The sequence below is a fragment of the Theropithecus gelada genome, chromosome 16, assembly GCF_003255815.1.
Source record: "Theropithecus gelada isolate Dixy chromosome 16, Tgel_1.0, whole genome shotgun sequence".
NCBI classification, from domain to species: Eukaryota; Metazoa; Chordata; class Mammalia; order Primates; family Cercopithecidae; genus Theropithecus; species Theropithecus gelada.
In genome coordinates, this window is record NC_037684.1 from 5,511,512 (window position 1) to 5,521,363 (window position 9,852).

General features: G+C 41.3%; 1 pseudogene; it reads right to left on the reverse strand.

Annotated features, from left to right (window-relative positions):
* Window positions 1-313: 313 nt before the first annotated feature.
* LOC112609249 lies at window positions 314-9,169 on the reverse strand (annotated as a pseudogene).
* Between the last annotated feature and the right edge of the window lie 683 nt (window positions 9,170-9,852).

A 9,852-nucleotide genomic window follows, 5' to 3' on the forward strand; every position in this document is an offset into this window, starting at 1 on the left:
CACTTTGGGGAAAAAAGTAAAGTTAGAACTTCACCATAATATCCTATTCCAAAATGAATCCCTCAGTGATTAAGGAGTTAAATGTGAAACATGAATTGAGGTCTGCAAGAAGATATAGATACACATATGGCCACAGAAACAATTTTAAGTTGTGTAAGGCTTTTTGATTCCTCTTCCACTCAGTGAACTATTGCGAGTGTGGGATGGGGAATTGGGAACAACTGTGTCCCCTCAGTGGCTCTCACACCCTGAGTGAGTGTCATGGAGTTAGAATCTTGTTGAGCTGAGTGTGATTCTAACATTAAAAGACAGATCACGGCCAGGCGCGGTGGCTCACACCTTTCATCCCAGCACTTTAGGAGGCCAAGGCGGGCAGATCACCTGATGTCAGGCATTCAAGACTAGCCTGACCAATATTATGAAACTCTGTTGGGGATAGGCCCCCAAATCTGGCCATAAACTGGCCCCCAAACCAGCCATAAACAAAATCTCTGCAGCACTGTGACATATTCATGATGGCCATAATGCCCATGCTGAAGGTTGTGGGTTTACCAGAATGAGGGCAAGGAATACTTGGCCCACCCAGGACAGAAACCACTTGAAGGCATTCCTAAGCATGAGTGATAGCATGAGTGATCTGTGCCTTAAGGACATGTTTCTGCTGCAGATAACTAGCCAGAGAGCCCATCTCTTTGTTTCGGCCCATCCATAAGGAATACTTATAGTTAATCTATAATCTATAGAAACAATGTTTATCACTGGCTTGCTGTCAATAAATATGTGGGTAAATCTCTGTTTAGGGCTCTAAGCTCTGAAGGCTGTGAGACCCCTGATTTTCCACTCCACTCCCTATATTTCTGTGTGTGTGTCTTTAATTCCTCTAGTGCCACTGGGTTAGGGTCTCCATGACCGAGCTGGTCTTAGCAAGTGGTGCCCATACGTGAGGCTCAAACCCAGGTCAAAGGGTTGCTGGAGCTACATTGGAGAACAAGGAACTAAGCTGGAGGACACCTGAGTACTCTCAAGCAATCCCCATGGTGAGTAAGAAGGGGAGCTCGGAAGCATCAGGGTAACAATGGGACAAGTGTAGGCTCTGGTTCGTTCCACCTTGGAACCTTTTCACACTGATGATGAGGAGGAAGGAGAGTATAATGAAGTAACAGAGCAGATTTGTTGGCCAGCTAAAGCCAAAGTGGCAAAGGAGGAGAGCTTTGTCCCTACCCTTCTGCACCCCCTCATTACTTTGAAGTAAAAGAGTGGTCTGACCCTCCAGATCTTTCTTTTCTGGAGGACACTGGGTGAAAAGTAGTTGCCCCAGTGACTGTTCGAGCAGTGCCTCGAGCGACCACTCTCAGTTGTATTCAGGCAGGAATCCAGCAAGCCAGAAGAGAGGGTGATTTAGAAACTTGGCAATTCCCGGTTAGAATACACCCCCCAGATCAACAGGGAAATATTATAACTATATTTGGGCCTTTTCCTTTTAAATTACTCAAAGAATTTAAACAAGCTATTAATCAATATGGACCAGGTTCTCCTTTTGTAATGGGACTGTTAAAGAAGGTTGCTGTCTCCAGTCAGATGTTGCCAGTAGGAATGATAGGATTACTTCTAGGCAGGCAGGCCTAGTTTAAATTTAAAAGGAGTGCAAGTACACACAGGAGTCATTGATTCAGATTACCATGGGGAAATTCAAATTGTTATATCTACTTCTGTTCCCTGGAAAGCAGAGCCAGGAGAGCGTATAGCACAACTCCTGATTGTGCCATATGTGGAAATGGGGAAAAGTGAAATTAAACTAACAGGAGGATTTGGAAGCACAAATAAACAAGGCAAAGCAGATTATTGGGTGAATCAAATTACTGATAAACATCCTACCTGTGAAATAACTCTTCAGGGAAAGAAATTTAAAGGTTTGGTAGATACAGGCACAGACATTTCAATCATTTTTCTATGGTACTGGCCGTCCACGTGGCCAATTCAATCCACGCAATTTAACATAGTTGGAGTTGCTAAAGCCCCTGAAGTACATCAAAGTAGTTATATTTTGCATTGTGAAGGGCCCGATGGACAACCTGGGACTACTCAACCAATTATAACTTCTGTACCTAAAAATTTATGGGGAAGAGATTTCCCCATAAATCCCCAACAACGGGGAGCACACGTTCTAATTCCAGAGCAATTATATAGCCCTCAAAGTCAACATATAATGCATGAAATGGGGTATGTCCCTGGTATTGGGACTAGGAAAAAATTTGCAAGTTTCGAAGGAACCACTTCAAGTGGAGAGACAAAGTTCCCACCAAGGTTTAGGATATCATTTTTGATGGTGGCCATTGTGAAGCCTCCGGAACCTATACCTTTAAAATGGTTAACAGATAAGCCAATTTGGATAGAACAATAGCTGCTGAGTAAAGAGAAGCTGAAGGCTTTAGAGGACTTCGTTGCTGACTAATTAGAAAAAAGACACATAGCTCCAACATTTTCCCCTTGGAATTCTCCAGTTTTTGTAATTAGGAAAAGTCAGGTAAATGGAGAATGTTGACAGATCTTACAGCCATTAATTCAGTTATACAACCTATGGGGACATTACAGCCAGGATTGCCTTCTCCTACTATGATTCCAAAAAGTTGGCCTTTAACAGTCATAGATTTAAAAGACTGTTCATTTACTATCCCCTTAGCTGAGCAAGACTGTGAATGGTTTGCATTTACAATTCCTGCAGTAAACAACCTGCAGCCTGGTAAGCGTTTTCGCTGGAAAATGTTGCCACAAGGCATGTTAAACAGTCCAACAATTTGCCAGACTTATGTAGGGCAAGCAATTGAACCTACTCACAAAAAATTTTCAGTGTTATATTATTCATTTTATGGATGATATATTTTGTGCTGCCCCTACTCGAGAAATATTACTCCAATTTTATGATCACTTGCAAAATTTGATTTCTCACACTGGTTTAATTATATCTCTTGACAAAATTCAAACTAATACTCCTTACTCCTACTTGGGGACCTTAGTAAATGACACTACCATTGTGCCACAGAAAGTAACCACAAGTAGGGATCAATTGAAAACATTAAATAACTTTCAAAAATCACTAGGGGACATTAATTGGACACAACCTGCTCTAGGAATTCCTACCTATGCCATGAATAATCTATTTTCTATCCTTAGTGGAGATCCTAGTCTCGTTAGCTCTCAGCAATTAACAAAAGAAGCTGAGGCAGAGCTGCAGCTAATCAAAAAGCAAGTCTATAAGCTCAAATAAATAGAATAGATCCAGAGAAGACTCTAGATTTGCTAATTTTTTCAACTCATCATTCACCTGCTGGTGTTACTGTTCAAGAGCAAGATCTTGTAGGTGGCTTTTTCTTCCACATCCTAATTCACAGACGTTGACTCCTTATTTGGATGAAACTGCTGCTATGATAGGAAATGGGAGAACTCGGATTGTTAAATTACATGGATATGATCCTGGAAAAATTATTGTCTCTGTCATGAAGGCACAAATACAGCAAGCTTTTATAAATACTCTTACTTGGCAAACCCATTTACCTGACTTTGTAGGTATTCTCGATAATCATTTTCCTAAAACAAAAGTATTTCAATTTTTGAAATTAACTAATAGGAGTCTCCCTAAAATAACTAAATTTAAACTAATTGAAGGTGCTGAGAATGTTTTTACATATGGGTCTAGTAATAGTAAAGCTTCTTATTCTGGGTCAAAAGGTAAAGTTTTCCAGACTCCCTATACTTCAGTTCAAAAAGTGAAGCTTGTAGCTGTAATTGAGGTATTGACTGCTTTTGGTATGTCTATTAATGTGATTTCTGATTCTTCATATGTGGTTCATTCCACACAATTAATTAAAAATGCTCAGTTACAATTTCATACAGATGAACAACTGATGACTTTATTTACCCAATTGCAAGCAGTAGTTAGGAGTAGAATGCACCTGTTTTACACCACTCACATTAGGGCTCACACACCTCTTCCAGGACCTTTAACTACAGGGAATCAAATGACTGATCACCTAGTTGTTACCGCAATATCTAATGCTAGACACTTTCAAAATTTAACCCATGTTAATGCCTCTGGTCTCAAACACAGATACAATACTACCTGGAAAGAAGCTAAAGCTATTATCCAGTGATGCCCAACTTGCCAAATGGTGCATTCCTGATCTTTTACAGAAGAAGTTAATCCTCGAGGATTGGAACCTAATTCTCTTTGGCAAATGGATGTCACACATGTTCCCTCATTTGAGAGACTAGCTTATGTACGTGTATGTGTGGACACCTTTTCTCATTTGTCTGGGCTACATGCCAATCAGGAGAGTCTTCTGCCTGTGTTAAACATCATGTTTTGCAGTGTTTTTTGGTGACGGGCATTCCAGCTTCTATTAAAACAGATAATGCCCCAGGTTATACTCGTCAAGCTCTAGCTACATTTTTCTCTATATGGAATATTAAACACATTACTGGCATCCCATATAATTCTCAAGGACAAGCCATTGTAGAAAGAATTAATATCTCTCTGAAACAGCAGTTGCAAAAGCAAAAGGGAGGAAATAGGGATTATGGGACCCCCCATCTACAATTGAATCTAGCGTTATTGACTTCAAATTTTTTGAGCCTGCCTAAGAGTCAGATGCTATCAGCAGTTGAACAGCATCTACAGAAACCAACTGCAAAGACAGAAGCAGAACATCTTGTTTGGTGGAGAGATCCAATAACAAAAAGTTGGGAAATAGGTAAAATAATAACTTGGGGTAGAGGTTATGCTTGAATCAACAGCCAATTTGGATACCGTCAAGACACCTGAAACCTTATCATGAGCCAAATGCCGAGGAAGAGATTCCGGGAGGAACCTGAGGACCCCCTGGTTGCAGTCATATCGAGACTGACGCTGAGGAGGACCCCAACTGTCATGATCAACACCTGTTGAACACAGCCACCTACCTGGAGACAGATCAAGAAGCTGTCACAGATGGCAGAAGAAAACCTGAGGAAAGCAGGACAACCAGTCACAATAAGTAATTTAATGATGGCTGTGATAGTGGTGATCACCATTTCCGTGAGTATTCCTTCAACAAGGGCTGACACAGAGAACAATCATACTTATTGGGCATATTTATCAATCTTGGCTGGCAATAATGCCTGGATGTAATCACTCTATGACAGAGTTACACATGTTTTCTGATCTCAGTATTTACCATAATAAATCTGCTCCTATAATTGAGGCATACTGCCCTCAAAAACCTATTTGTAAACAGAATTGGACCTGGCCAGAAATAATGAACGTACTTGTTTGGGAAGATTGCATTGGAGAATAGGCAGAGGTGCTGCACAATGATTCCTATAGAATCATTATTGATTGGTCCCCTAAGGGAATGTTTAGCTTGAATTGCACCTCTCAGTCTGTGTGCCACGGCCACACTATGTTCAGCTGGTCTAAACAAAATGGTCGGATGGTAGAAATAGTAAGAAATACAGCAAGAGTTCCTATTATCTGGAAACATGGCCATATAGTGGCACCTCAACCTCAAATGATATGGCCTGCTATAGGAGCTAAATATAAGGATTTGTGGAAACTATTAATGACTCTTAAATAAGATCAAAATTTGGGAAAGAATAAAAAAGCATCTAGAAGGACACTCTGCAAACTTGTATTTGGATGCTGCAAAATTAAAAGAACAAATATTTAAAGCATCCCAGGCACACTTGACCTTAATGCCAGGAACTGGAGTGCATGAAGGAGATGTAGAGAGATTAGCAGCTAGTAACCCATTAAAATCGATCAAGACACTTGGAGACTCTGTGATTTCAATGATGATTGTGCTTTTAATCTGTGTCATTTGTCTTTGTGTGTTCTGCAGATGCAGATCCCAATTCCTGCAAGAAGTAGCTCACTGTGACAAAGTTGCCTTTGCTTTTATCACTTTGCAAAACAAAAAAGGAGGACATGTTGGGGATAGGCCCCCAAATCTGGCCATACACTGGCCTCAAAACCAGCTATAAACAAAATCTCTGCAGCACTGTGACATGTTCATGATGGCCATGATGCCCATGCTGAAAGTTGTGGGTTTACTGGAATGAGGGCAAGGAACACCTGGCCCACCCAGGGCAGAAAACCACTTAAAGGTGTTCCTAAGCCACAAACAACAGCATGAGCAATTATGCCTTAAGGACATGCTCCTGCTGCAGATAACTAGCCAGAGAACCCATTCCTTTGTTTCCCGTAAGGAATACTTTTAGTTAACCTATAATCTATAGAAACAATGTTTATCACTGTCTTGCTGTCAATAAATATGTGGGTAAATCTCTCTTCAGGGCTCCTAGCTCTGAAGGCTGCAAGACTTCTGATTTCCCACTCCACACCCTATATTTTTGTGTATATGTCTTTAATTCCTCTAGTGCCGCTGGGTTAGGGCCTCCACGACTGAGCTGGTCTCGGCAAAACTCTGTCTCTACTAAAAATACAAAAATTATTGGGGTGTGGTGGTATGCACCTGTAATTCTAGCTACTTGGGAGGCTGAGACAGGAGAATCACTTGAACCCTAGAGGCAGAGGTTGCAGTGAGCCAAGATCATGCCATTGCACTCTAGCCTGGGCAACAAAAGAGAAATTCCATCTCAGAAAAAAAAAATTATATTTCACACAGTGTGGCCTCAGTGCAAGCCAAACACTTCCACCAGAGCTTAACCAAAGAAACCATGATCCATTGCAGTAACTGAAGAAAAACTGGCCATGTTGTACTAAACACCAGACAATGTATCCAGCAGCTGTAGTGCCTTCTGTGCATGAGTTTTAGCTCACCCTTGGCTAAAAATGTGGTATCTTGCTGACCTTCCCACTCCTCCCCACTCTTCTTCAGCAGCCCTCTTCCCCCCTACCCTGCTCCACTTTTTTTCCTCAATATTTTTTGTCACTTTCTACCATGTTGTATAATTTACTTGTTTATTAGGTTTATTGTTTATTATCTGCCCCCCATGGGGTTCAGAGCATGTCACCCCAAAATATGCCACTTTGGTATATTGATTATTTTGAGCAAAAAGAAATTGAGAATCAGCCATTGCAGGAAAAGTTCTTTACCGCCTACTTCTATCAGTTCACTAAGCTGCCTAAAATAGAGATTTCCTTTTTAGTAAAGAAAATTAACATTTATTTATTTGAGACAGAGTCTCACTCTGTCACCCAGGCTGGAGTGCAGTGGCATGACCTTCACTCACTACAACATCCACCTCCAGGGTTCAAGCAATTCTCTAGCTTCAGTCTCCCAAGAAGCTGGGATTACAGGCACCCGCCACCATGTCTGGCTAATTTTTGTATTTTTAGTAGAGATGGGGTTTCTCCATGTTGGCCAGGCTGGTCTTGAACTCCTGACCTCAGGTGACCCACCTGCCTCAGCCTCCCAAAGTGCTGGGATTACAGGCATAAGCCACCATACCTGGCAAAATTAACATTTTTTCTTTTTTCTCAAGACAGAGTCTTGTTCTGTCACCCAGGCTGGAGTGCAGTGGTGTGATCTCGGCTCACTGCAACCTCCTGGGTTCAAGTGATTCTCCTGCCTCAGCCTCCCAAGTAGCTGGGATTGAGAGGTGAAGTCAGCTGGACTTCCTGGGTTAAGTGGGGACTTGGAGAACTTTTCTGTCTAGCTAAAGGATTGTAAATGCACCAATCAGTGCTCTGTGTCTAGCTAAGGAATTGTAAAAGCACCAATCAGCACTCTGTAAAAACACACCAATCAGCACTCGGTGTCTAGTTAAAGGATTGCAAACGCACCAATCAGCACTCTGTAAAATGGACCAATCAGCACTCTGTAAAATGGACCAATCAGCGCTCTGCAAAATGGACAAATCAGCAGGATGTGGTGGGGCCAAATAAGGGAATAAAAGCTGGCCACCCCAGTCATCAGCGGCAACTCACTGGGGTCCTCTTCCACACTGTGGAAACTTTGTTCTTTGGCTCTTCATGATAAATCTTACTGCTGCTCACTCTTTGGGTCTGCACCACCTTTAAGAGCTGTAACGCTCACCACAAAGGTCCGCGACTTCATCCCTGAAGTCAGCAAGACCACGAACCCACTGGAAGGAAGAAACTCCAGACACAACTGAACATCTGAAGTAACAAACACAGGACACACCATCTTTAAGAGCTGTAACACTCACCGCAAAGGTCCATGGCTTCATTCTTGAAATCAGTGAGACCAAGAACCCACTGGAAAGAATAAACTTCAGACACAGGATTATGGGCATGCGCCACCATGCCCAGCTAATTTTGTTTTTGTTTTGTCTTTTTTTTTTTTTTAGTAGAGATAGGGTTTCTCCATTTGGTCAGGCTGGTCTTGAACTCCCAACCTCAGGTGATCCGCCCACCTCAGCCTCCCAAAGTGTATTCCTTTACTTTCTTAATAAACTTGCTTTCACTTTACTCTATGGACTTACCCCAAATTCCTTCTGGCTGGAGGTCCAAGAACTCTCTCTCGGAATCTGGATTAGGACCCTTTTTCAGTAACACTGTCATCATGAAGTGTGTGATACATTGTCAAGTGAAAAGAACAGGTTCTAAAATGTTGATCTAACATTTGTTTAAAGATGTGTAGAAAAACTGTAAGATATTTTTCCAAGGGTAACCTGTCAGTAGATCAATTGTTGAAATGATAATTATCAGTACATTATTATTATTATTAATGTTGTCTGTAGGCATTCAGGAGATCATACAGAGGTCCTGCCCAATAATCCAGAAATCCCTTCATATTTTCACTAATTGTTGTAATTACTGCTGTTTTGCATTTTACTATGATGGTTTTATAAAAGTTTCCTATAATAGATGAAGACTAGTGTGTGTATCTACATTCTTCACTCTCTACCAGCATACTGTAAATGCTTCATAAATATTTTTAACCCTAAAGAAAATATGAACGATGCAAAAAAAAAGTATAAAAATGTATCTGAGGCCAAGTGTGGTGGCTCACCCCTATAACTGCAGCACTTTGGGAGGTTAAGTCCTGTGCAACATGGCAAAACCCTGTCTCTACTAAAAATACAAAACAAAACAAAAAAAACATAGCCAAACATGGTGGCACATGCCTGTAGTCCCAGCTACTTGGGAGGCCGAGGTGGGAGAATCACTTGAGTCTGGGAGGTGAAGGCTGCAGTGAGCTGAGATCATGCTACTGCGTCCCAGTCTAGGCAACAGAGAAGACTCTGTCTCAAAAAGAAAAAGAAAGCATCTGGAAAATAACACTAATATTATCTTGTCTTTGGACAACTCAGTTATGGTTGAGTTTTCTTTTGTTTCTCTGTATTTCATCATTTTTCTATAAAAAACATTTACAGACTGAACATGAGATAATTTTTAACTAAAAATGAACAAATTAACAGAATTAGAAGGCAAACGACAAACTAAGAAAACTAAATGCAATATAGTATATGTAATTGACAAAGGATTATGACTCATGATGGTTAATTTTACATGTCAACTTGACAGGGCCATGAAATGCTCAGATTAAACATTTCTGGGTGTGTCTGTGAGGGTCTTTCTGGATAAGATTAGCATTCAAATTAGTGGACTTGGTAAAGCAGATTTCCCTCCCCTGCATGGGTGGGAATCATCTCATCCTGGCCTGAATAGAACAAATGGCAGAGGAAAAAGATCGGTTAAAAGATTAGTTTGGATCCTCTAGTAGAAGATCTCTCTCTCTCACTGTCTGTCTGTCTGTCTGTCTCTCTCTCTCTCTCTCTCTGTCTATATATATAGACCCCCCCAATGGTGGGGGTGGTGGAGAGCCCCAGTGGCCCAGAGCAGACTGTCAGATCCTAAACAGGGTGAAGAGGGCATCCACAAACTGGCCC